General features: G+C 48.3%; 1 pseudogene; it reads right to left on the bottom strand.

Moving 5' to 3' along the window:
- Nucleotides 1-1787: 1787 nt before the first annotated feature.
- LOC136378932 (cytochrome b-c1 complex subunit 9 pseudogene) lies at nt 1788-1957 on the bottom strand (annotated as a pseudogene).
- Between the last annotated feature and the right edge of the window lie 23624 nt (nt 1958-25581).

The raw sequence follows: 25581 nt of genomic DNA, 5'->3' as shown, positions 1-25581 counted from the left end.
CTTTGTGTTAGATGATTTTGCCCAACTGTAGGCTAATGTAAGCTAATGTTCTGAGCATGTTGAAGGTAGGCTAGGCTAAGGTATGATGTTTGGTAGGTTAGGTATAGTAAATGCATTTTTGACTTATGGTATTTTTAGTTCATGATGGGTGTATTGGGACACATCCCCACTGTAAGTCAAGGAACATCTGCACTAACTCAGTGGGTGACTATAAACTTGTCTGCTTGGCAGTCAGCAAATGCTTTCCACCAGGGTGGTGGCAGAGTACAATGGAAAATAAGCTGGAAGCTGGAGCGATGTGGGGAGACAGGCTTCCCACCCATTGCTGGGGAGTGTGGCTGCCACAACATTTTTGGCAAGAATCAGACAGGACATATTAAAGCAAAAATATACTTGCCCTTGGTACCAGCAGTCCCATCCTGGGAGATCTAACCTACTGGAATGAAAGTAGCTGAGGGTAGAATGTGTGCAGGGCTATTTATTGCAGTGTGCATGAGTGAAAAACTAGAAACAGCCTGAAGGTCTCTCAGTACAGGACTGACTGAATAAATGTGTGATGGGAGTCTATAGTGGCCAGTTCATCATCATCTAACCCCCTCTTCCTTGCTTGAAGAAACTCTATTTCCTTTAGATTCCCATTTCCAGGGAAAGGGGACCTGCAGCCCCAGCTTCAGGGGAAACCCCATATTAGTCTGAAGTGAAGTAGACTGAAATCGTTGGTTCCACCCTGGTCCCACCCCGTCCAAGCTATACGGTGCCACGGACCAGCACGGCTAGTAATTCTGAGTCCTGAAAATACATTCACCGAGAAAAGAGGATGGGATCGGGAGGCCTCTTCAATGCTGATGGCAATATCCGAGCGCCCATAGCCCCCCCAGGTTGCTTTATTATATAGCCATATGCAAACAAGGAAGTCTTTGATACAAAGTCACACATCTGAGGCAAAAACAAGAACTCTCTTAAGGCATAAACAGGAATCCCCCCACCCTGCATAAGTGAAATCAACCAACATCTGAACAAACAAAGGGTGAGAGGAAGGGCATGTAAATTGCTCCCAGCAACTTAAGCAAGCAAGTGAAATGGGGCTATGGGATGAGTACAAATACTCAGCTTCTACCAACATGGAGGTGGAGGGAGGAGAACTTAGCCTTTTGCTAAACCTCGAATTTACAAAGGCTTTTTGCCATTTGCAGTCTACCACAGTACGGGCTGGAGGTTACTCCATCTCTTTGAGCCCCATTTTCTCATCTGAAAAAAATGCTTATTTCCGTACTTGCCCTCCCCACATGATGAGGTTTTTTAAGTGAGATGATGTAAAAAGCATTTTGCAAACTTCTAAACATTCTACCATTTTAAGTGACTATAGATTTTGAAAAAGTCAGCTCTTGGGTGTGCATGTGAAACTGTGTCCACGTTCACCTCCAGGCCCAGTCGACCCGCCCCTCCTGCACGCCACAGTGTTCCTGTACATTCACTGAGGAATAGCTGGGCAGGCCCCTGGACTATGCCAGCTTACTGCTGGTTGTTTTCCACATGAGACTCTAACCAACATTTTAATTTCTTTTATTTTCTAAGGATTACTTACATTTATTTGCTGATGACTCTGACTAAACATACTTCAAACATAGCAGAAGCTCAAGAGTCTGTCACGGAAGCCATTTTGTAACGATAGCTAAAAGTGGCCCATGGAGAGTGTTGGGAGCTCCATCTCAAGCTGAGGCCCTCACTCTGGGCAAACAGCTGGTGGGTAGACCCGGTCTTCCTGGCCTTAATGGGAGGCTCCAAGAAACTAGTTCTCATACTTGTGCTTGATGAGTTTCCACAGCTTCCCCTGGCTGATGTGTTCATAGATTTATATCTGGACACACAGGGCACCCACGGTGATGGTAAGGGCGAAGGTAGAGGTTCTGTGGAATAATACAGAGTACAACCTCTTGGTTAACATCAGAGCTGCCATGTTTCTCCCTTTGATTAACTTCTAATTGAAAAGTTGGCCCTGGCCGGTTGGCTCAGTGGTAGAGCGTCGGCCTGGTGTGCAGGAGTCCCGGGTTCAATTCCCAGCCAGGGTACACAGGAGAAGCACCCATCTGCTTCTCCACCCCTCCCCCTCTCCTTCCTCTCTACTTCTTTCTTCCTCTCCCGCAGCCAAGGCTCCATTGGAGCCAAGATGGCCCGGGCGCTGGGGATGGCTCTGTGGCCTCTGCCTCGGGCGCTAGAGTGGCTCTGGTCACGACAGAGCGACGCCCCAGATGGGCAGAGCATCGCTCCTGATGGGCATGCCGGGTGGATCCCGGTCAGGCGCATGTGGGAGTCTAACTGCCTCCCCATTTCCAACTTCAGAAAATACAAAAAAAAAAGAAAAGAAAAAAAGAAAAGTGATGCTGGCTGTAGGAGCCAGATGCTCTTCTTTAGAAGGACTTTCTCTCAGGTTTTCTTGTTCATGACTGATTACTAAAATATTCCATCCATATTCATTATCTTTCCAAGGAGGAACATTTAAGATTTGCTTTTCAGATCCCCATCATGTCCACACTTACACAGAAGCTGATTTCACCTGAAGAGATGTAAGCGTTCTCCGGCTTTTCTCCGTTTATTCCCATCCGTCCATCACAGCCCTCACCCCCTCACGCCGCTATGATTTTCTCCTTTCCTTGACACTCACTTTCCCACGCTGCCCTGTGTCCGCTTGGTTTTCTCTGAGCACTCGGTTTTTTTGAAATACAGTTTCCCATTCTCTGTGTGTAGAAAACTTGTTTTCTTTTTCTTCAATGGGGTAGGAATGAGCAAAATTTGCTCACAAACTGCTATTTCATTTTTTTTTTCCCAAACAGAGATGCCAGTGTGGTCTATGTGTGCACACACATGCGTGTATTTTTTTTTTTTTTTCTGAAGCTGGAAACGGGGAGAGACAGCCAGACAGACTCCCGCATGAGCCCAACCGGGATCCACCCGGCACGCCCACCAGGGGCTACGCTCTGCCCACCAGGGGGCGATGCTCTGCCCATCCGGCGCGTCGCTCTGCCGCAACCAGAGCCACTCTAGCGCCTGGGGCAGAGGCCAAGGAACCATCCCCAGCGCCCGGGCCATCTTTGCTCCAATGGAGCCCTGGCTGTGGGAGGGGAAGAGAGAGACAGAGAGGAAGGAGGGGAGGGGGGGAGAAGCAAATGGGCGCTTCTCCTATGTGCCCCGGCTGGGAATTGAACCCGGGTCCCCCGCACGCTAGGCCGATGCTCTACCGCTGAGCCAACCGGCCAGGGCTGCGTGTGTGTATTTTTAATGTCACAGAGATCATGTGGGCAGTGGAGTGGTGGAGTCAGACAGACCTAGGCTTGAATTTTGACATTGGCCCTTGCTATGACCTTAGGAAAGTCACCTCTCTGGGTCCCAGTGGCCTCTCCTATGAAGAGAGAATGATGAAAAAAAAATGCAGATGGAGACCCCTGTCTCAAAAGAGCCTGTGGTGGATTTGGAGAAACTCATTCTGCCCTCAGGGAGAAAGTAAGTACCATCAAGGGAGCAAGCAAGCAGGCTCTCCACCACAGGCATTATTAGCTACATCCCTCCAATAAGAACTGGCTGGTGACAGAACCTGTGACAAGTTTGCTCTAATTTTGTCAGGCTCCAGTCTAACCCTCTGAGGCTAGGTCTGCATTTCTCGCTGAATGGGCAGTTTGTTTTTGTTTGTTTGTTTCATCTGTCACTTGGTAGACATAAAAGGAAGAACAAACCATTTGTCTCCATCCACATTTCATACCTCTTCAACAGCTGCCCTATGTTACCCGAGGACTTATAAGGTCCTGTAGAAGGAAGCCCGAGCCCCTAACCCAGATTCCGACACTGCTTGTGTGATCACAGACCGTCACTCACCCTCCTCTCAGGGCCTTGTTTATTAACAGGAAATAAGATGTTGGAATCAGGAGCTGTCTACAGTTTCTCCCATCTCGGACCTCCTGACTCTGGCCCTCAGTGATAAGCCTTGACCGTATCCTCAAATACTGAACACTCCTCTCCCAGGCCGGCTTCTCCCCCAGGAGTCTGAGTTAACTGAGAGGTGTTCTGAAAAACCAGAGTCCCACGGCCACGGCCACCACGAGAGGAAGATACTACAGGCTTGGCTACTTGTCCAGAAACTCTGCCGATGGGCGGCAGGGCCAGTCCTGTGGTAGGGGTAAGGAGTGGCTTGCCCCTCCCACCAGTCATACCCCATCTCAGCTCCGCTTCCCCATGAGAGGACTGAGTCTTGGTGGCTTCCAAGTGGAAGAGGTTATTTTCTGCACACACCAGTTCCTTGTTTTCTACAGACATGTCCCCACATAATGACATATGTAAATGTGCCCCAAGGGCAAGGTGATCATGTCTTCTAGAGAGAAAGAAACACCCTCACCTTGCCAGGGGTCGGGAGAGCCAAGATCTTGTGCTCTTGCTGGTTCCATAGAGATAGAAAGGTCAAATTCCATGAGAGTGCATATGTTCCACTGAAATTCACCACAGGCCTCACTGCAGCCTATCCCAGAAAGTGACAGCCTGGATGCATTGTGAATGCATGATACAAGCTGGGCTGGGAGTTGGGAGTGAGTAGGGTGGCAGGTACACCTTGGTGTCACTGTGTCTTTTAGAGTCACAAAACTTCTAGCAGTGGGCAGTTATTGAATAGTTGCGGCAAGAAAATGAGAGGAGCACAGCATTTTCATGGATCACAAGGCAAGGGGGAGAGGACACCACTCTCTGTTGTGGGCTGACAGCTAGGCCACCCCATCCCACCACTCCTCAGCTGGTCCCACGCCCTGGGCCTCTGCCCACGGCCCCCTTCCCTTCAATAGTCACCATTGTTCAGGGAATCTCTTCCTTTTGTTTTTCCATCCATTTGTACCTCGGCTCATTTGTTTTCCATTCTTAGGAGTAATTCATCTGCTCCTGGGCCCCACAATGTCTTTCTCCCTTGATTCCTAGACAAGATGCTTGGACAGGTCCATTGTCTTAACAGTGGCCAACTCATGACATTTAGTGAAAGTTGTGTTTTAAAAAGAAAAACCAATAGGGATTCCAGTTTCTATCCATGGTAACTTCTGGGAAGTTTGGGAGTGGTGCTGCTATCGCTTGGCATGGCCTTTGTCCTCTTGTCTTCGTTTGGACTTTGGGGTAAACCAAGTTCCACAGGGAAATATGGGGAAATTCCTGTGACACCAGGACAACAGGCAGACAGCCCTTCCTGGCTGGTCAAGAGAAGGGGAGCAGAGGAAAAAGAGAGAAAAGTCAATGGAGTTTAGTGCAGTTTGGACCCAGGCAGGCCTGCATGTGGGAAGAAGGGCAGACAGAGGCTGGCAAGAAGAGGTTTGTCAAGGATCTGGCCTGGAACTCCCCAACTGTATAGAGTTTTCTCGATTCACGAGCCCTGGGTACCCCAGAGAAATTGCTATTGCTGGGATCATTATGGGTGCAGTTATTCCAGTTATTAATATGCCATCAACTATGGGAGGGGTGGGTGTGTCCAGCCCCATCGATCGGCTCTTTGCTTCAGGTTCTCATTTCCCCACCAGAGCAGCAGGACTCTGAGCTAGCCACAGAGCTGTAAACTGTAAAGATGACTAATAGCATCTTTTGTCTGCAACAGGAAATTGCACAAAATTATTGACAGAAGAAATGCACAGAAGTGGTTGTAAGAGTCTTAAGGGTTGGTTCTTCTTCAGGAATTAACGAAAATAACCCAAGCAGGTAGAGAAAAGTTATGGCTTAAAGGGGAATCACTCTTTTTCCCAAGCCTTGTGTTTTCCAGGCAAAGAATGCTGGTTCCAAAGAGAACTTTAGGGCTGCATAGAAAGGTCAGACCCTCCCCCTTCCACACTAGCCTTGGGGCTCATGACGTGTATGTATACCACACACACACACACACACACACACACACACACACCCCTATGCTCCAGCCCCAGTGTCTATGCAGCAGACAGGAAATGCCGCTGGCCCCACTGATCTGTAGGGAGGCCGCCTCACTGAGCCAGACTACACAAAGGTACCTCTTCAACATGGCGGAGACTCAGCACTCTTGGCAGAAACACTTGGCACTGGCAGGAAATCTCAGCAGGGCGGCTTGTTTCCGCTCATCAAACACCAGTAGCTTTCACCAAGAGCAGCAGAAAATGGGAGAAATGTGTCTGATCGCATCCGGGCTGCGTGTCAGCACTACTCCGAGGCAGAGTTAGCTGGATTCTAGCTTTGATGAAAAGGTTGTTACACTCTTCTGCCTCACTGTATCAGCCAATTCAGAAACAGTTGGTAAGAACTGACCTGAAACTCGACTGCCTTTTCAATACCTCTGGACAGAGTGCGTAGGAGGGTCAATTACTCAGAAACAGAAGCGGGTGACAGAGCTCCCCCTCTCCCTGCTAATCATGGGCTCCCAGTTACTTGGGAGAAATGACTTCCCAGGAGTGAACTACTTGCGTCTTTCTTGTACCTTCTTTCTGCTCGCCCGCACTCCGATGGCTTCCTGTCTGTTTTATTCCTGCAGGTCCTACCAAAGTCTGGGGGGAGCGGATAGAAACCCCCACGCATCAGTATGGCTTGCACCAGCTCAGCAGCTCCAAAAGAAAGTTTTTGTTGCATAAGGAGATAGAACCTTTGAATTATCAATGCACCAAGTATTGGAGGATGCCCAAACATCCCCAACAAGTATTTGTTCTTGTAACCAAAACATCTCCTCTCACAAGAGCTACTAATGACCCTTTTCCTTACACCACAAATTCCTTCCCAGACTGAGAAGGGAGTGATTATTGAGAAGACAGGATTCACATGTTCCACACTTGGATTCACTCCTGGAGGCCCACCTCATACATCCATCAGTACAAAAGGACTTCTTTGAAGAATATGAAGCCCCACACTCTCCAGAGTGCTGCCTTGGCAGGTCAGAACTATTAAGAAGAGTGAATTTAAACAGACTGCCAATAAGTGTGACTCTAAAATACACTGTTAATGTATCCTGCAGCCAAGAAGAGCAATCACACAGGGAGAATCAAGTCAGTGGTTCAAAATGGTGGTGCAGAGCAGGGCTTACCCTGTTTTATAGCTTACTGTTTTGTCTCTTGCTATTTACTTTTTTACTGAGGTAGAATATATACATTAAAGTATTCAAATCTTAAGTAGCCAGCCTGGTGATGTTTTACAGTTGCATTCATACAAGTGCCCTTCTCCAACCCAGATCAAGGTATAGGACATTTCCAATAGCCCAGGGGGTCTCCTCATGCCCTTCCAAATTAACACCGAGCTCCAGAGGTAACTAACCACTCTTCTGACTCTGTCACTATAAACAGTTTTGTCTGTTTGAGGACCCCACATAAATGGAATTTGTATATACTCTTGTGTCTTTCACTCAATATTTTGCCTGTGACACTGGCTCACATGGTTGAATGGAGGGGTGGTTTGGTCGTTTTCATTGTTGAATTGTATTCTGGTGTATGACAATCCTTACTCTATTTTAGTCCCTTCTGGCATGAGTAAGAGAAGAGCAAGAAAGAGCAGTATGGGCTTGGAGCTTCTGCTGGGCAAGTCAGGGACGGAGGCCAGAATCCAGGCATGGGAAGAGGAGATGAAAAAAGAAGACTGACCTCAGAGTCTCAGGAAGGAGGGCGGGGAGCCAGTAACGTGACCTCAGACCATTGGTGCTGGGCACTCCTGCTGAGCAGGGACCCGAGGTTTCGGCTCAGCTTCTCTCCCAGCCCCCAGGAACCGCTGACTGCCCATAGGCCACCCCCCACTCCCCAAAAGTCAGCTCCACAAGGAACAAGGGGAACCCAGGGTCCTGGCGGCCGCTCCACAACCCAGTGTGAGAGGAGGCCCTTGATTTTATTTGTTTCCCCTTGACTGACTAGCCAAACCAGTCGAGCGTGACAACAGTTTGCCAGTGAATGCTGACTGCCAGCCCCGAGCATCTGTTTCTATTTCTCTCCCTTTTCCTGTGGGTGACGAGTGGGAGCACACTCCGGCTCCTCTCCACTTTTCCCTCCTAATCACGATCGTTGGTTTTAACAGAACGGCAAGCAACCGTGGCTACAGAGCCAAGCAGGACCCACACAAAGCCAGTAAGCACCGGCCTTTCCCACATCCCCAAGTGAGCCTAAAGGGAAATTAAAACAGCCCATTGTGCCATTATTCTCTTTCTAGCTAATTTTTCAGGATCTCTGGCTACTTTTACAAGTTCTTTACTGACTAAAGTGGCCTCCGCCTCTCTGACCGTTCCTCCTCTGGCTTCCAAAGACTGATCCCAAGACCTCCTTTACGCATGCCCAGTGCCTCAGAGGTGAAGACCAAAGAACTGATCTTTGCAGGGGGGCCTGGCACGTCTTCTTTGGGAAGGAGAAAGCATTCCCTCTGGGTCCAGGTTTTAATGAAAACAGAAAGGAGCTCCAGAAAATGCGAAAGGAGCTGATCACAGAGGTGCCCCACGGCCACCCTTGGCCATCATCTATCTCTACCTTTCTTTTTTTACTCCAAACCTGAGGGTCCTGGACAGCCACCTTTTTCCCAAACCCCCAGCAAAAACCAAGTTATCGGCCAGGTGCCTTCTTCAGTACCACACGCTGAGCCTGACCCCAGGCACAGACTCCAAGCCTTCCTCCTTTGATTCTCAGCCCAGCATCCCCTGCACACACACCTTGCCCATAAGGCCAAGGCTTTATCCTTGAGCTCGACTTCTGCATTTGTTCAGAAGCAGGTTCTGCTGCTGGTGACTCACAAACGTCAGCTCAAGAACCATCAAGTGTGAAATGCTCACTGCACTTGGATTTATAAATCTAGAGCCTGTCTTGGCTCCGATGCTTAATTCACGTGACTTCGGCCTCAGTTCCGGTGCTGAGTCTATGTTTCTGTATCTGCAAAACAGGGTACCCTTTTAGCCTACTCTCATTACAAAGTAATACGTGTTTGGTGTAAATGACTCAACAAAATCCTGGCCATGAGGAGCTGGGGTCCATGTGAGGGTGAATCTATGCCAATCTTAATTACTGCTTTTTTCTACACTGGGTCCAGGGAGCTTCTACTTGGCCAGGTTTCTCCTTTATTGGAGGTTTGGGCCAAAAGGACACTCCCTGACTATTTAGGAATAATAGTCAAGTTCCCAAGCATCAGGCACTTACTATGTGCCCGGCACCATGCCAAGCAGTTACATCCTCATCTTGTTTAATCCTCATAAAAATTCTTGGAGGTAAGTATTATTAATCCCATTGTATCAAAGAAGAAATAGGCCCAGAGAGGCCACTTGCCCAAGATCACACAGGTAGGAAATGAAGGAACCAAAATTTAACTTTAGCATGACTTCTTTCTTTTTTTCTCTCCAAATTTATTGATTGATTTTGGAGAGAGGAAAGGAGAGAGAAAGTGAGACAGAAACATTGATCTCTTCCTGTCTGTGCCCTGACCAGGGATCGAACCCGCACCCTTTGCATATTGGGAGGACGTTCTAACCCACCGAGCTAACCCACCAGGGCGAGTGTGACTTCTTTCAATCACCAGGTTATACTGCTGTTGCGGGTTGCTCCCACAGTTTGTGTCCCCTCCAAACTTTTATGTTGAAGCTCTAACGTCCAGTACCTCAGAATATAACTATATTTGGAGACAGTGATTTAAAGAAGTAATTACATTAAAATAGGGCCAATAAGGTAGGCCCTAATCCAATCTGACTGGCGTCTTTCTAAGAAGTGGGAGGGACACCGGGGTGCGCACGCATAAAGAAGAGGCCGAGTGAGGACACAAGGGCAGACAGCCATCCGCAAGCCAGAGCGGCCTCAGAAGAAACCAGACCTGCAAACACCTTGATCTTGGATTTCCAGTCTCCAAAACTGTCCGAATATAAATTTCTGTTGCTTAAGCCACCCAGTCTGTAGAATTTTGTATGACAATGCTAAGAAACTAGTACAAGTGCCTCCTACCCTCTTTTGAGGCTGGCCCAAAACCTGTCACTGCTCTAGCTGTCCCCACAGACTGACCAGCGCTCAGAGTAAAAATGAAGAAAACTGGAGAGGGACAGAAGGAATGGAGGGAGGGAGACAACGCTATCACCCACCCCCCACCCACTCCTACTGTCCTGAGTCTTTTTCCACCTGGGTGTCCCTGGACCTCCCTGTCACCTTTTCACATTCCCGCTCAGGACTGTAGTCTCCTCTGAGCCCCCTGACTTCACCCGATAGAAGAAGACTTCCCAACCTTCGAGCCAACAGTACCACAGATGCATGTGGTCACTTGGGAACAAGCAGTGCAAACATCTGTGCTGAGATCAGTAATCCTCAGTGCAGAGCAGACAGCGTGAGGGCCGGGGAGGCGGCGTGAAGAAGGAAGGCGCTGGGAGGCCTCTGGAAGGGCAGAGACCGGGGAAGTTGCCGTGGGTCTGTGTGGGCAAAGAGGCTTCAGAGCTGCCCACGGGGCCCCCTTTTCTGCCTTTTCAGCCACCCTGGCTTCCTCCCGTCCCCACCGCACTTCCAGGCATTAGCCTGAGGCTGTGGATTTCAGCGTCAAGTAATCCAACCCAGCCAGGTCGAGAACCAGTACTGTCACCCTCCTTGGGTCCATAGCAACGTGGACAATAATTTCAAGACTTCTATCCTTTTACTCCTGAAGCCCTCTCCCAGGCCTGCTGTGCAAGTTTCTTATTGCTACAACAAATGACCATACTTTGAAGTGGCTTGAACCAACACAAATTTATTATCTTTTCATTCTGCAGGTCAGAAGTGTGACACAGGTCTCACTGGCCTAAAACTGAAGGGAGCACAGGGTGATGTTCCCTTCAGGAGGCTGCAAAGGAGGATTCATTTCCTCAACTTTTCCAACTGCCCACATTCGTAGGTTCGCAACCGCTTCCTCCATCTTCAAAGCCAGCAATGGCCAGGGGTCTTTCTCGCATTGTGTCACTCCGACTCTGACCTTCCTGTCTCCCTATTTTGCTTACATGGGTCCTTGTGATTACTTTGGGCTCCCCCAGATAATCCAGGATTATCTCTTTATCTTAAAGTCATCCGGTTAGCAACCTCAATTTCCCCTTGCCACATAACATGAATTCTGGGTTCTGGGAGTAGGACCTGGACATTGTTGGGAGGTCATTATTTGGCTTATCTTACCCCTGGATTTACTCACCTCCCCCCCCCCCTTCTTTCTCTGCCATCTCCCACCTCACGTCCCCTTCATAGTAAGGGAAAGTGGAAACCATATTTGCAGGCTCAGGTGTCTTTATGGACCCATCGGGCGCTGCTTCCAGGATGCCTGTTCATGTGCCGTGTAGTCGTCCAGATCCAGGACTGGCTATGAGGACAGGGGGCTGCTACTGATGGCTAAGGAGGCCAGGCTATTTCCACCTGGGCCTCCAGGTTCTTACAACTCATGGGGAGGACATGATATCCTGGGTTAAGATCCCATTTCTCTACCCTTGTGACCATGATAGTCCAATCATCCAAAATCAATTGATGCCCGAGAGACTCAAACCCCCGAGGGTGCTGACTTCAGATGCAGAGCAAACTGGCCCTGCATGTCAGATCCCCTCTTTCCCAATATGGAGCCAGAAGGCTGTTTGGTGAACACAGAACAATAGAAAAAAGAACTTCAGTTGTCTGGAGGGTATGTTTCCATCAAATCATGAAAGCATGATGACTCACATTTTCCCAGCATCCAAATACTCTTAAGTGGCCTGAGAGTTTCCCCACTGAGTGTTTTAAACAAGTGCTTCATACACACACACTCTTGCACCCTCACAGCTCCAAGATAACCCCAAATCGGGGTTTCTTCCTTTCTACACTGTCAAAATACCTCAGAACAGGCGCCCAAGGATCACATCCTTTCACATAAGGCTCATGCTGAAGCTATACCCATCCACAGACGTCTGGAGGAGCCATCAGCATGTGGAGCGTAGGGAGTAGGAGAAGGGAGAAGGGAAAGAGGTCCATTTCACCCCTAGTTGAGAAGTTTTCTTGTATGCTGCCAGATAGAACCACAGAACGGAAAAGTTCGAAGAAAGAAGGGACCTCAAAGTTCATCTTGTCCAACCCTATCATTTCACAAATGAGGAAACTGTAAAAAAAACACACACACACACAAAAAACAGTTGGAATGTTAAAGGTTGTATATAATTATTGGTATTGTTATAATCATCTTCATTACCATCTTCATCATCATGATTTGGGATGAAGTCACTTTGTCCAGGGTCTTTGCTAGGAGGGGCTGTTTGTCATCTCCGCTGATGGAGAGGCCCTACTCATTCCTCTGGCTGTTAAGGAAGAAGTGGTGACCATGAGATGCTGAGAGCTTAGTCTTGGGCAGGGCCACCATGGGCGTGCACTGGCCTCCAAGTCCCCTGACTGAAAGAGTCACTATATATTGAAGAAGTCACTCTTAGTGGGATGACCACAGGCCAGCGTGGAAAACCCGCCGACCTGGGGACTGCCGGGCGGCTTCACCTAATCACCTAAGACACACCTGGAGCACTTACTGCTTTCTAGACCCTGGCGCCTTAGAGGCGCTATTTCACTGGATCATCACACCGACCCTTCACCATCACCCCGGATTTGCAGGCAAAAAAAACTTGAGGTACATAGAGGATAAGTAACCTTGATCAAGAGGCTGGCAAGTGGCAGGTCCAGCGTGTGAATCCAGGATCCCACCCCTAATCCCCAGCTGCATTTCTGATTGGGTACAGAATATTCTGGGACTCCCTTTTCCCACCCCTTTGCCTTCTTCCATCTCACTCTGTAATCTTCCCTTCCCCACAAAGCTGCCAGGGGCGTGACTCACATCCATTTCTTTGACCAATCCCCTCCCCGTAGCCTGGCAAGCTATTTCTGGAGGGAAGAATTTGAGGAGGAGCCCAGGAGAGGCTGTCGTCAATTCCAAACTCTAAAGCAGCCAAAGGCAGCTCAGGGTCCTGCCCACCTGGGACTTCCTCAGTGATGATGAAGATGGCATTGGTGGTGATGACAGTTGAAGGGGAGCAGGAGGCTGAAATGTTAGGGACAGGGCAGGACACACTGAACAAGACTATCATTTGCTAAACACACCAAAATCTTTGCCAGCCACAAAATTGCTATGCGTATCCTGAACTTCCATTCCAACTCAAACGCTCTAAACAGCCATCTTGGGGTCTTCCAAGATGCAGGTACAATGCCATAGGGGACTCAGGCGCTCCACGCTACCACCCAGCTCCTGCCACCTGGAGCCGGGAGAAGCCTCCTCCAGGAGGCTCCCGGCGATGGCGGCCTGGAGTCGGAAGCAGAGAGATGTTGTCCCCACCCCTTGAACTGGTTTCCAGCTTGTCAAAGCCCCTCGGAATTGCCGGGGTAGGCACAATGTAAACATTCATGTAGTTACAGGATAATAATTACACCTTCCATGTACATAACACCTTTCTTCCCCAGAGCAGCCGCCTTCTCGAATTATCTCATTAATCCTCCTGTCCCTGGGAGGCAGGGAGGGCCCAGCATGATTACCTGAATTTTACTGAGGGAGAGGGTGGGGAGGGGAGGAAGGAGCGAGGAAGGAGAGCCCGGGGTTACACACTTAGTCACACGGTATAGGTTTAGTCCGTCCTAGGACCTTGGCCAAAAGTCAGAAAACTAATAATGGTTACCTTCAATTGAGTGCTTTAGTGAGACGACACCAGGCAGTCATGGGCATGGGTCCCTCAGTCCCGGAAATGACCTTCTGAGACTGGAATCATTATGGTTCCCATTTTACAGATGGGGAGACTGAGTTCAGATGGGTGCAGCTTCTTGCCAAAGGAGTCAGAGGCAGTATGGCTCCACAGACTTTTCTTCCAACAAACACTTAACAGCCTGTTCCCTAACCAGGCTTCCTTTCCAGAGCAATAATAGGTAAACAAAAGCAGAGCACATCAAGTGGGGGGAGGTGGTGACACACTCCCCTGGGCCCCCCCCCCCCCCAGAAAGGTCAGGGCTGCAACAGGGCAGGCAGGAGGCTGCAAAAGCAGCTCATTATGTAGCAGCATGGAATCAATAGAAAAGGCCTAATTCACTGAGGGCTGCACCCCACCCCACCCCCCTCCTCCAGTTCCATTCCTGTTTCCTGGCTCATCCTTTTGACACAGGGACAATTACCACTATTCATACCCACCACGAGGCCACCTGCCACAGACCCATTCTCATGCACATAGAGCTAAAGATCAGGCACAAAGCAGGCCAATCTGGGGTTTTCCAGCAGACCTGGGAGTGGACTCTTTGGTTTAACCTCCCCACCCACCCCCTTCCCCAGTGCATTCAGAACAGCAGGGGCCTCTGCAAATTCCGGGGATCCAGCCCACCCTGGGCGACCCAGTCTAGGAGGCCCCGCAGGCTTGCTCACCCACACCACAGCCTCACATTGTGATGGAGGTTCAGCCCTGACTAAACAGGCCTTTGGAATTACAGCTGGGGTAGTCGTCCTGGGCAAACATGTGGTTTGAGTGTCCCAAGTCCTGACCCCCACACAGACTACCCTAGAAGCGGCTAGAGATTGAGCCAGCTCATTCTGGCTTAAGGGAGGACTTAAATTTTCAGGAATTTTGTTAGATGGTTGATGTCACATTGATGGCTTGAAACCAGCCATGATGGGAGAATTAAAACCATGTTAATTGGCAAATGCTACAAACAAGCTCCACCTCCTCTCCAGCCCGTTGTTAAACAATTTACCAGCACATCGCTGCCTGGGCTCAGAAGCAACAACCTTCCAAGAGGATTGAGAGCTGTCTGAAAAACTAAGGCCGAAATTTCACGGAGGCCAAGGAGCGAGTGAGTGGCTTTCTTCATTACTGCACCAACCATCTTTCTTCCTGCTTGGTTTCTGGGTATCTCTTAACACCGTAGAGAAATGTTATCCTGCAGGTTCCTTCTTGAAAAGAGATGTTATTTGGACCCAAAGAATGACTTCTCCGTGTGGAGAGATTGTCCCTCCTGACAGACCTTTGCACTGTCCCGGTACCCTAGACACCAGAACATGCCATCTGTGCAGTCATTGCAAATTTTTGGTGAATTACACTGAACTGTTATTGTTTTTTTTTTTTTTTTAAGTTTCAGTTTGTGCCCTGGCCAGATAGTTCAGCTGGTTATAGCATCATCCTGAAGCACAGAGGTTGCTGGTTCAATCCCTGGTCAGGGCACATACAGGAACAGATTGATGTTCCTCTCTCTCTCTCTCTCTCTCTCTCTCTCCCTCTCTCCTTCTCTCCCTCTCCCTCTCTTTAAAATCAACAAAAAAATTTTTAGGAAAATAAAATGAAATTTCAGTTTGCTCTAGTTGGATCAACTGTAGGTGTTGGAGACAAATTGTTATAAAGAAAGAAAGGTTTATTTGCTGCCTGAATCAGTTGTTGTCTTTGATTTTGGGATAATAAAATGGTCTTTTCTAGCTCAGCCCTGAGAGCCTTTCCTGTGCTTAGACCATATGGGACTTCTCAGGGTGCCTCTGAGTGACTTAAAACGGCCTACCTGGTTTTTATCAAAACAATCACAATCTCTTCATACAGGAAAGAGGAGGCAAGAGAGAATCCTCCATGGTCGTTTCATAAGTAACTCTCATGGTGAAATGCCTTGTGAGACGGAGGGCAGTGACAGCCTCTTGAGGTTGCTGCCTTAAGCTTGGGTGTAAAGTAACTAAGAATGTGAATAAGCAGCAAGCTACTGCCAAAACCTTCAAACACCATCAAGTGAATGTTCAAAGAGTTACAACTGCTCTCTTTCCAAGGTATTTATTTTACCCTGTTCATTCCCAACTCTGAGCCTCTAATCCATGCATCCTCACTATCCCAACCCAAACCCCAAAGGTCCCTGCAGCTCCCAAACCCTGTGGCTGGGGAAAGAGAACATCTCACTGCCACCAGGCTTTCCTCCAGAACTCCAGGTCTCCTTGAGCCTTGTTTCTGGGCTGCACATCTGAACATCGTTTTCTCTTCAGGTGGGAAAGAGGGGACGTCAATGCCATTCATTCATGCAACAAATACTGATTGATTGATTGATTGATTGATTGGTTGATTGATCACCTTCCCTGTTCCAGACATGGTTCTAGACATCAGGGATGCAGCAAAGAACAACATGGACCCACTCGGCCCTGGAGAAGTCTACAAGTAAACAGAAAATTGAGGACACATCTGGGAGGTCTCCCCGCCCTAGCCTTGGAGGTGGCAGAGGAGGAGGCGAGCCTAGAGGGGACCCTGTAAGCCCTGAAAAGTAATTTGGACTTTACCCTATGGGTCAGTGATAGGTTTTAAACAGGGTTATCCTTTGTTAGACAAACATTTATTGAGTGCCCACTGAATGCCAGGCACTATTAGGGGGCTATTCTAGATTGCATAGACAGGAAAGTTTTTCAGGAGAGGTGGCAGCATTTGAGCTGAGAATTGAACCACAAGACCAGGTTGATGGTGTGATGTAACCCTAATTCTAACAATTAAGTGTAAGGAGGGTTGTAAATGCTCCTTTTACAAGTGAGAAAATGGAGACTGCAAGGTTAAGTAAGTTGCCCACGGTCACAGAGCTAATAAGTGGCAGGGAGTCAGGATTTCAACTGCCCTGGGTTGAAACTCTGTCTCTGGCACTTGTTAATAATATAACCTCAGAGTCCCATATGCTAATTATGAGCTCCCTCTTTCTTTTACATCAAGAAGCATGTCTAGTAACGCTTTTGCATTCCAAAAATGTGTATTGAGGACTTACTATGTGCCAGGACTGTTCTAGGTGCTTGGGACAATGAACAAAAAGTGTTTGGGACAGTGAGGGGGGGGGAACACCTAAGATCCCTATACCCTCAGAGAACAGGGAGAGGGGGCTGGAATTTTCAGATAAGGTAGTCAGGTAAAACTCATTGAGGAAGTGACATTTGAACAGATTCAAAGGAGAAGAGGGAGTTAGCTATGTGATAATTTTGGAAAAGAGTTCCAGGCAAGGGGTGTTCCAGTGTGGAGGCACGGGGACTAGAAGTGTGTTGATATGTTCAAGGAACAGCTAGAAGGCTAGTGTGGCTGGAGCAGAATAAGGAACGTTGAAAGTGGTTGGCCTGACCTGTGGTGGCGCAGTGGATAAAGCGTCGACCTGGAAATGCTGAGGTCGCCAGTTCGAAACCCTGGGCTTGCCTGGTCAAGGCACATATGGGAGTAGATGCTTCCTGCTCCTCCCCCCTTCTCTCTCTCTCTCCACCCCCCTTTCTAAAATGAATAAATAGAAATAAAAAAAAAAAAAGAAAGTGGTAAGAGGCCCTGGCTGAGTAGCTCAGTTGATTAGTGCACTGTCCCAATACATCAAGTTTGTGGGTTTGATCCCTGATCAGGGCATATACAAGGGTCAACCAATAAATTCATAAGTGAATAGAACCAACAAAATCGATATTTCTCTCTTTCTCTCTCTCTCCCTTTCTCTTTCTCTCAAAGCAATAAATAAATCACCAATGTTTTAAAAGAAAATGGTAAGAGATGATAACTGAGAGGTAATACGGGGAGGGTGGTGACAGGAATCAAGAAAGCTCACTTTGGGCCTGGGCAGTTGGCTCAGCAGTAGAGTGTCGGCCCAGCATGTGGAAGTCTCGGGTTCAATTCCCAGCCAGGGCACACAGCAGAAGCGCCCATCTGCTTCTCCTTCTTCTTTATCTCTCTCTTCCCCTCCCGCAGCCAAGGGTCCACTGGAGAAAAGTTGGCCGGATGCTGAGGATAGCTCTATGGCCTCCACCTCAGGCACTAGAATGACTCCAGTTGCAATGGAGCAATGCCCCGGATGGGCAGAGCATTGCCCCCTAATGGGCATGCCAGGTGGATCCCGGTCAGGTACATGCGGGAGTCTGACTGCCTCCCAGCTTCTAACTTCAGAAAAATACCAAAAAAAAAAAAAAAGCTCACTTTGGTTTTACTGTGAAGTTGGCTATCTCAAGCCTCAAACATCTGGATTCTGTCTAGGGTCCCTCAAAGCTCCATGATTCTGTTATTCTGTGATGGAGAGAGCACTGTCTGTGCCCAGCCCACCCCTACTGTGAATGTCAGCCAGGTTTGTCTCTGCACGAAGTAGTTACCCAAAGAGAGAGACTGGCATTGCGAAAAGGCTGGGAGAGCCTCTTTGTCAGATCCCAGATTTGAGAACATGAACAAATGGGATAGCTCAGGAATCATGCAGGAATTTTCAAACTTTTCTTTTTCTTTTCTTCAAATTCTTGGTATGCCGTAAGCCTCACCTGGTGCTAGCCCAACGCTAGGATGATAAGGATACTCGGAGAGGCAGGCTAGGGTCCAGGCTGCTCTGGAAGGACTCTGAAGATGCCCACCCCCATCCAGTTCTTGGCCGCTGAAGGTTGGGATAGGGTTAGAAAAGAGCAGGACCATAGCTTCCAGTCCTGTTGTGCATCTCGTTTACTTTGTGTCCAGGCCTTCTGAATTTTCTCTTTTGGGGATTTGTTTTTATTTTCTTCTACATCTGTTTCTGAGTCTAGTTCCTCTGCCTTATGGGGCTAGACTTAGACCTCTAGGGGTTTCCAGATGGTCTCCATGGGGCTCCTCCTGGCTCCTGTGGCCCTGAGGAAGTAGCAGAGGGCCCAAGGGCATGGACCAACATAAAGGTGTCATGTCCCTCATGAACTGGTCTTGAGACAAGTATAGTGATGGCTCCGCTTGACTATTCAACAGCAACAGACTCTTTTGTGTGAGTCTCAGGGAATTTCTTCTGTCCTTAAGAAATCTGAAATGAGCCAGGTTCCGGTTCTGCCAAGAAATCCACTTTCTAGTCAAGGAAAATTCTTGGAGCCAAAAGCATGCTCTGCCACCCCGCCCCAGCACGTATCACGGGGCACCTGTAAATAAATCCATTGTCTTGTCTGAGCTCAGCGTGAATTCCTCAGCGGTTATAAATGTTGGTTTGTTTTTTCCTGCTCTTTACAGGCTGGTGTTTCATTAGATACATTTTCTCCATTCCTTCCTTGCTACCCTGGACTAAGAATCCCTTTACCTTCTGACATTCTCCTTTTTTGCATCTCTGAGCTCCTCACAGGGCTTGTTCTAAGTTGTTCCCCCACAGAGAATTGTCCAATAACCAAGTAGCCAGTCCACTTACTGCTCCATTGGTCCCTTAACACTGTAGGAATGTGCTCATTTAACTGAGGCTTTCTGAAAACACACGTAGGGGGTGTGGAGATGCACAAAGAGACAAAGATAGCTTTTCTTCTTTAAAACCTTTTTTATTTTTAATGACATAAGTCTTTTCTTCCAACAGTTAGGATGCAAAGAAATTGATTCTTGGGAAGAAAGATGATTGTTCACAAGCTAACAGAGAAAGGATGTTGCTTTTTTACCTTCTTTGTTTCTTATCTGGGGCTTAACTGGACCATCTTCCTTTAGTGTTTCAATAGAAAAGGCTCTTATTGCAAACACCAGAGACCAGCAGGTTGAGAACTGAATTGTTCAACCCTGAGATGGAAACTCAGGTCTAAATAAAACCCAACTGAAGTCTTGATTACCTTAGTCGTAGAGCCACACCAGCCTCAGGGAGCTCAGGACCTGTAAGAAGTGAGGGTGCAGCTGCATTCCCTCAGGACATGGGTCACTATGCCTGGAATGAGGGGCCAGGTGATCTAGTGGTTAGGGGCACAGGCACCCTTTCTACCTGTACTGGCTTGGGTAGATTACTTAACATCTCTGTGTCTCAGGCTCCTCGTTTATAAAATGAGGATAATAAAGGTACCTACCTTTTAGGATTGTTGCAAGGATTAAATTAGAATCTATGTAGAGCCATTAAAATAGTGTCTTAATGCAATGTAAAAATTAGCTATTTTTTATTATTATCATTGCAGTAATATCTGATAATAGATTTAAAACACATATCTCGCTGATGAGCTGTACAAAGCAAGGGGTAGGCAAATTCTTCATTTCTTATACACGCACACACCACACAGAGTGTGGCCTTTATGAATCTGTCAGCCCACACCAAGATGCTTGTTGAACCCTGAGTGCTCACTCTGGGTCTGTCCTCTTGCCTCCTGGCACTAAGCTCGCAGCCAGTCCCAGCACCACATCAAGGTCAGAGAGGAAAAAGATGGAGGGCCAGCTGCTTCACCCCCTTCACTCTGGGGGAGGAGTGGCGGCAAGGAACAGCCACAGTTGGGATTTGGGCAGGAGGAACGAGGTCCCCAGCCGAGGAGTGATGAACCACGCGTGAGACAACCTTGCTCTCCTGCCGTCACACACAACACCCAGCACGTACCCTCACAACAGCCCCAACACACACACAACACTCTCAACACTACACAACTCCCCAACACACACATACAACACCCCCAGCACTATACAAAATGTTAACACACATACCCCAACAAACACAACACCACAACACTATATAACACTACAAAATACCTTTACTACTACACCTAGTACCCCAACACATATGCAACACTAGAAAACACCCCAACACACACAAAACACCTTCATTACTACAAAATACATCAACATACACAGTACCTCAGTACACATACTACATAACACCACAACACTCCTAGCACACATACAACACCCCAACTCTACACAGTACCCCAACACCACAAACACTGACAAAGCTGTTCTGTTCTCTATTCCATCCCTCTTTGCCTTTTTCTCCAGGACAGACCCCAACAGGGATGCTATCTTGACTCCGGTCTATGATGTGGGACTGCATGGAAGGAGAGGAAGGTGTCAGGACAGTCCACAGACATCGGAGTCAGAGGGACCGTGGGGATCTGGGTTCATCTGTGTCCTCGCTGTGGGCGAGTTCATCTCTCTGAGCTTGTCTCCTCGTCTGAAAAATAATAGTAATGCCTACATTAGAAGAGTATTGTTAGTATTAACCTAGGTAACAACTAGAACACATTCAACACAGGTGCCTGGCATGCAGCTCCTTGCCTGTAAGTGGAAATCACTGTGATTGTCATCGAGCCTGGTTCTTCCATTGGCTGAGAATGGGGCAGGCGAGGGAAAGGAAGAGGTGGTGAAGAGGCTCAAGGTGAACCATCAACTGAAGGAAATCGCCCCACCCCAGAGAGAAATCACTATTCTTTGTCCTCCCAGTAAGTTTTCACAGTGTCCCCAGAAACTTTTATCTATCATGATCTCCAACTTGAGTCCTTAAAGGGAGCAGTCATTAGCAAATGTAATGATTAGCATTATGTTATCAATCCAAACTATTTATCTGAACAGAAGACTTCTTGCTTTATTGCCCCACCTGCTTGACAGCAGAAGACAAAGTGGTTGTTTTTCACATGATCAGAGGGCCCCCTTCGTGTTCTCATGCATGCCCAGCCCCCACAACCGAGCCCTGAGCAGGACCCAGATTCACTCACTAATGATCATCCTGGGTTGAGACATTCACCCAAGGTTCTTGCTCCCGGCTACAGCTGTCCCATCTTCCTGACAATGGCTCTTTCCTTTTTAGTGTCGCAGGCCCCTTTGAGAATCCGGTGAAAGGGATAAAGTCTTCCTTGCAGTTTTGTTTTCACTGGCTCCTGGGCCCCCTTCAGATCGGAGTTCCAGGAGATGTGAGACACCAGTGCCTGCTTCCTGTCCTGGCTGTTCCGCACAGAGTTTGTCTTCCCTGCGGCTCAGAGAGTTCTTCCACCTGATGGCCTGCATAGAGCCCACTTGTTAAAGTGAGGCAGCCCAGTGTGCACCACGTAGCTTTGCTTAGAGCTTCGGGTTCTGGCACTGAACCCAAAGAGGGCTGGGCCAGGCGGGTGCACACATCCCCTCTTCCTCCAGCAACAGGAGGAAGTTGTATGTCTGTCTGCACAATTTTGAGACTTGCTGAACTACCCCACATTTCTGGAGGAGGGGGAGGCATGGGCGATTCCCCATGCCCTACATCCAGAGAGGGGCCTGTGGGCCTGACAGGTGTCCTCGGAAGGGAGGGGGCTCTCACCTATACCACAGCCAAAGCAGGGGCTGCGTAACAACTAACACAAACTGGGCGCTCATTCTGTGCTGGGAACTGCTGCAATTATTTAGCTGAATCCCCTCTACAACCTATGTGGAAGGAAGAACTATTATCCTCATTTTGTGGATAAAGAAATAGGAACACTGAACTGAAATAACTTGCCAAGATCCCAGCAGGGAAGAGCTAGGATTTGGCTCCAGGGCGTCTAACTCCTGAGCCCAACCAAACTTCTAACCTCTACATACACCGCCTCTACTATCCCTTACCTCCTTGCAGTTATTGTAGAAGTGGCAGGGGAATGCAAGAGCAAAAACAAGCTTTCCCACAGTGCTCACCTCTGGCATCCTCTCCAACGATGGGACACTCCCAGCAGATTTGAATCTGGAGACGTGAGGTAACTGTCGAGCGGGGCTGGTGCCCTGATGCCTTCTGGTCTCTCTTGTCCATGTGTTTCAGATGCCTAGAAACAAAAGGCATGAAAAAGGGACAGGTGCTGAGCTCAATACCAAGAGGGGCTCCCTTTCCTACCAAAATGAGGGCATCCAGGCTTTTCAGACTCGGACGGGACCAGAAGATCTCACCGCTGTTTCTCTCCAGCCACACCTGCTCCTTAGTAAAGTACTTTGGCTGCCAGCCAATCCCTTTACTACATCCACAATAGCCAGCATATACAGTAGTAAGCTGGATTGTATCTTGGTGGCCACCAGAAAGTCACCAGAACACTTTCTCTGAGTTATGGAAATTGAGATACAGTAATGCCTTGGTTTTCGTTGGCTATGGTTATCATTGGTTTCAGTTTTTGTCTATTCTTTCCCCGAAAAATTTGTCTCAGATTCTGTCTGTGTGCCCACGTGACCTCACTGCTAATTTTGCAAAAACAAAGGGTGACCCACGCATTCTCCTGCTTAGTGTTGTGTTGTTTCTCGTTGTGTTAGCATCACCTGGCGCATCTAGCCAAACAATTCCATTGCTTTCCAGTGTTTTTGTGTTTTTATTGATTGCGAGTGCTAATACTACAATGACATGTAAGTGATTACTGTGGACAGTAGTTGGATTTACATTTATTCATATGGAAATAATTGCCTCGATGTTCATAGGCTTGGATTTTGCCGATTGTTTTCAGGCAGATTATCGATGAAAATCGAGGTATCACTGTAATAGCTTTCCACTGAAGAACTAAAAAATGAGATGCTGTGAGCCTAGGCATTATTATACCCCCAGTCAGCTGTTGTTCACAGAGGACCCAATTACAAATTTCTGCCCCACATCCCTGCCATGAGCACACTCCCTAAAGTACAGGCTACGTAGAGAAGCCCGAGAGTACACTTCACAGTCACATTTCAACCAACAATATCATGGTATTGAGAACAGGACTGTATTTTTTACCCAAATCACATACTTGTAGACGTCTGATAATGCTAGCAGCATCTTCTACATTCAAAATGCCAGAAGGTGCCTACGCAGATATTCCAGATAGATTTTATAACCATTCTGATTGGTATTTGAGAACAAAATCCATCTTTGTCACCATGCGGGGAACTTGATGTAAAACCCCAGAAGCTACTAAGATACGCAGCTTGATTTCTTCCCATAGTATTGCAGGCTCCTGACACCCCTCTGGTTGGCTTTTTCTTGTGAAGAACCCAAGTGACAGAACAGTTTAGAAGATCAAAATGGAACCGCGTGTGTAGCCTTCTTCTACAGATTGGGGAAAGGATACCGAGAGAAGTTAAATCCCATCAGCTGGTATGTTTGTTGGGAGGTCCCTGTGTTTGGAGACAGAAACAGGTTGGACTGCTAGTTTTGCCTTTCCAGTATCTTTTCAACCTTGGTGAAGTTACTTACAAGCCTCATTTGTCTTGTCTTTAAAAGGGGACCATCAGCCCCATCTCATAGAATGGATTACTGGGATTTTGTAGCATGTGGAAGTGCTTTATAAAATGTAGCAAGTTGTGCACAGTGTTTTATGAAAGGCACACCTCAGCAGACCACTCTTGTTCCTTTCTCTGTGGAAAGGATCAGAGGAGCGACGGTGGTGGCTGGGAATGTCTGTGCTAGCTCTCCACCGTTGGGTTCTCTTTTAATTAAGATCCTATCTTTTCTTTTCCTTAGGATGGGGGAGAGCCTGGCCTGGCTTTCACAGCCTGCAGACCTGCATATGTCACCACAGTCCGGGGAGGACAAAACCCAAAAGAAGGGGGGGGGGGGATAAATCTTTTATTTTTAAAGCTACATAGCCCAAAATGCAGCTAGGAAAGTTCCATAAAGGTTTGACTTTCACCGACACAGAGAGGAAACAAAGCTGAGCCTTCCCCAGGCCGTGCCCTCTGACCCCTCTGCCTGGAAGACCTCTGCTCTCTTAGCCTCCGGTCTGGTTCAGGGTCTCCCTCTGGGGTTATTTGCCTTTGAGGGTGGGGATGGAGTGTTTCAGCAGCAGCAGCCCCAGTTTCCCAGAGGCTGGGGGGTTACTGATCAATAGTCACGAGCAGTGTTTTGTGCCGGTTGCAGTTTCTCATGCAAGGTGGGTTTAGAGGGAGGGATATATTAAAGAAATGATCCTCCTGCCACCACCTTTGGAAATTCAGGGCTGAGGGTTCAAACCGAATATTTGACTGGGCAAACCCCCATTCCTCCAGTTTTCTCCCCAGCACCCCTACCCTCACTCTGTATACATTAAACTCATTCTTCCTGTCTAACAAGGGCCACTGTGTTTCCTCTGAGCTCTGTTCAGTTTGGGTCTGTGTCCATAGATTTTCAGAAAACGTCCATAAATCCCTTTAGCCACTATAGCACAATTGATGGTGATTGTTTGTCGTTCAAGTTGCCACTGGCCACAGTCCTGGCACTGGGAAACGCTTTCTACCGTTCCCTGAAACGCAGCCCTCCGTGGTCAGGCAGGAAGCCCCGGACCCTTCCTGCCAACACCTCGGGATGAACGCAAGAGCAAGCACACAGGGTAACAAGGCTGAGATGATCGCCATCCATGTGTGGGGGAGGTGGTTCCCTCTCTCCCGTAGCCAGGCCCAGCACAGCTGGAATGTTCTATGAGCAGGAATATTCTAATCGGCAGAAGGTGAAGGCACAAGGAGGATGGGAGGCAACAGCGATTTTGGAGGCCTGTGTAGAACATGGCTGCCGAGTCCAGCGTCTTCAGCCATTGCAGTGGACGTTGCCAATGTCACAGCAGTAATAAAACAAGGATAATGCAGGTTCTGAGATGGACGTGAGCAGAGGCCCCACGATGAGCCCTCCACTTAGAAACTCCCACATTGGCCTTGTGAATTAGGTTCTTTTCTTATTCCCCTTTATTAGTGAGAAAACAGGCCCAGCAAGATTGAGTGACTGGCCAAGGCCATACAACAAGGTAGTGGTAAAGCCAAGTCATGAACCTGGGTTTTGTGTGTGACCTCGGGAAAGCTATTTCGGTCCCTAAACCCCACTGTCCTCATCTGCAAAAAATTAAGGGGCCGCCCTGGCTGGTTGGCTCAGCGGTAGAGCATCGGCCTAGCGTGCGGAGGACCCGGGTTCGATTCCCGGCCAGGGCACACAGGAGAAGCGCCCATTTGCTTCTCCACCCCTCCGCCGCGCTTTCCTCTCTGTCTCTCTCTTCCCCTCCCGCAGCCAAGGCTCCATTGGAGCAAAGATGTCCCGGGCGCTGGGGATGGCTCTGTGGCCTCTGCCTCAGGCGCTAGAG

The sequence above is a fragment of the Saccopteryx leptura genome, chromosome 7, assembly GCF_036850995.1.
Source record: "Saccopteryx leptura isolate mSacLep1 chromosome 7, mSacLep1_pri_phased_curated, whole genome shotgun sequence".
Lineage (NCBI taxonomy): Eukaryota > Metazoa > Chordata > Mammalia > Chiroptera > Emballonuridae > Saccopteryx > Saccopteryx leptura.
The sequence above is the reverse complement of the archived record's forward strand: the minus strand, read 5'-3'. Positions and strand labels throughout refer to the sequence as shown.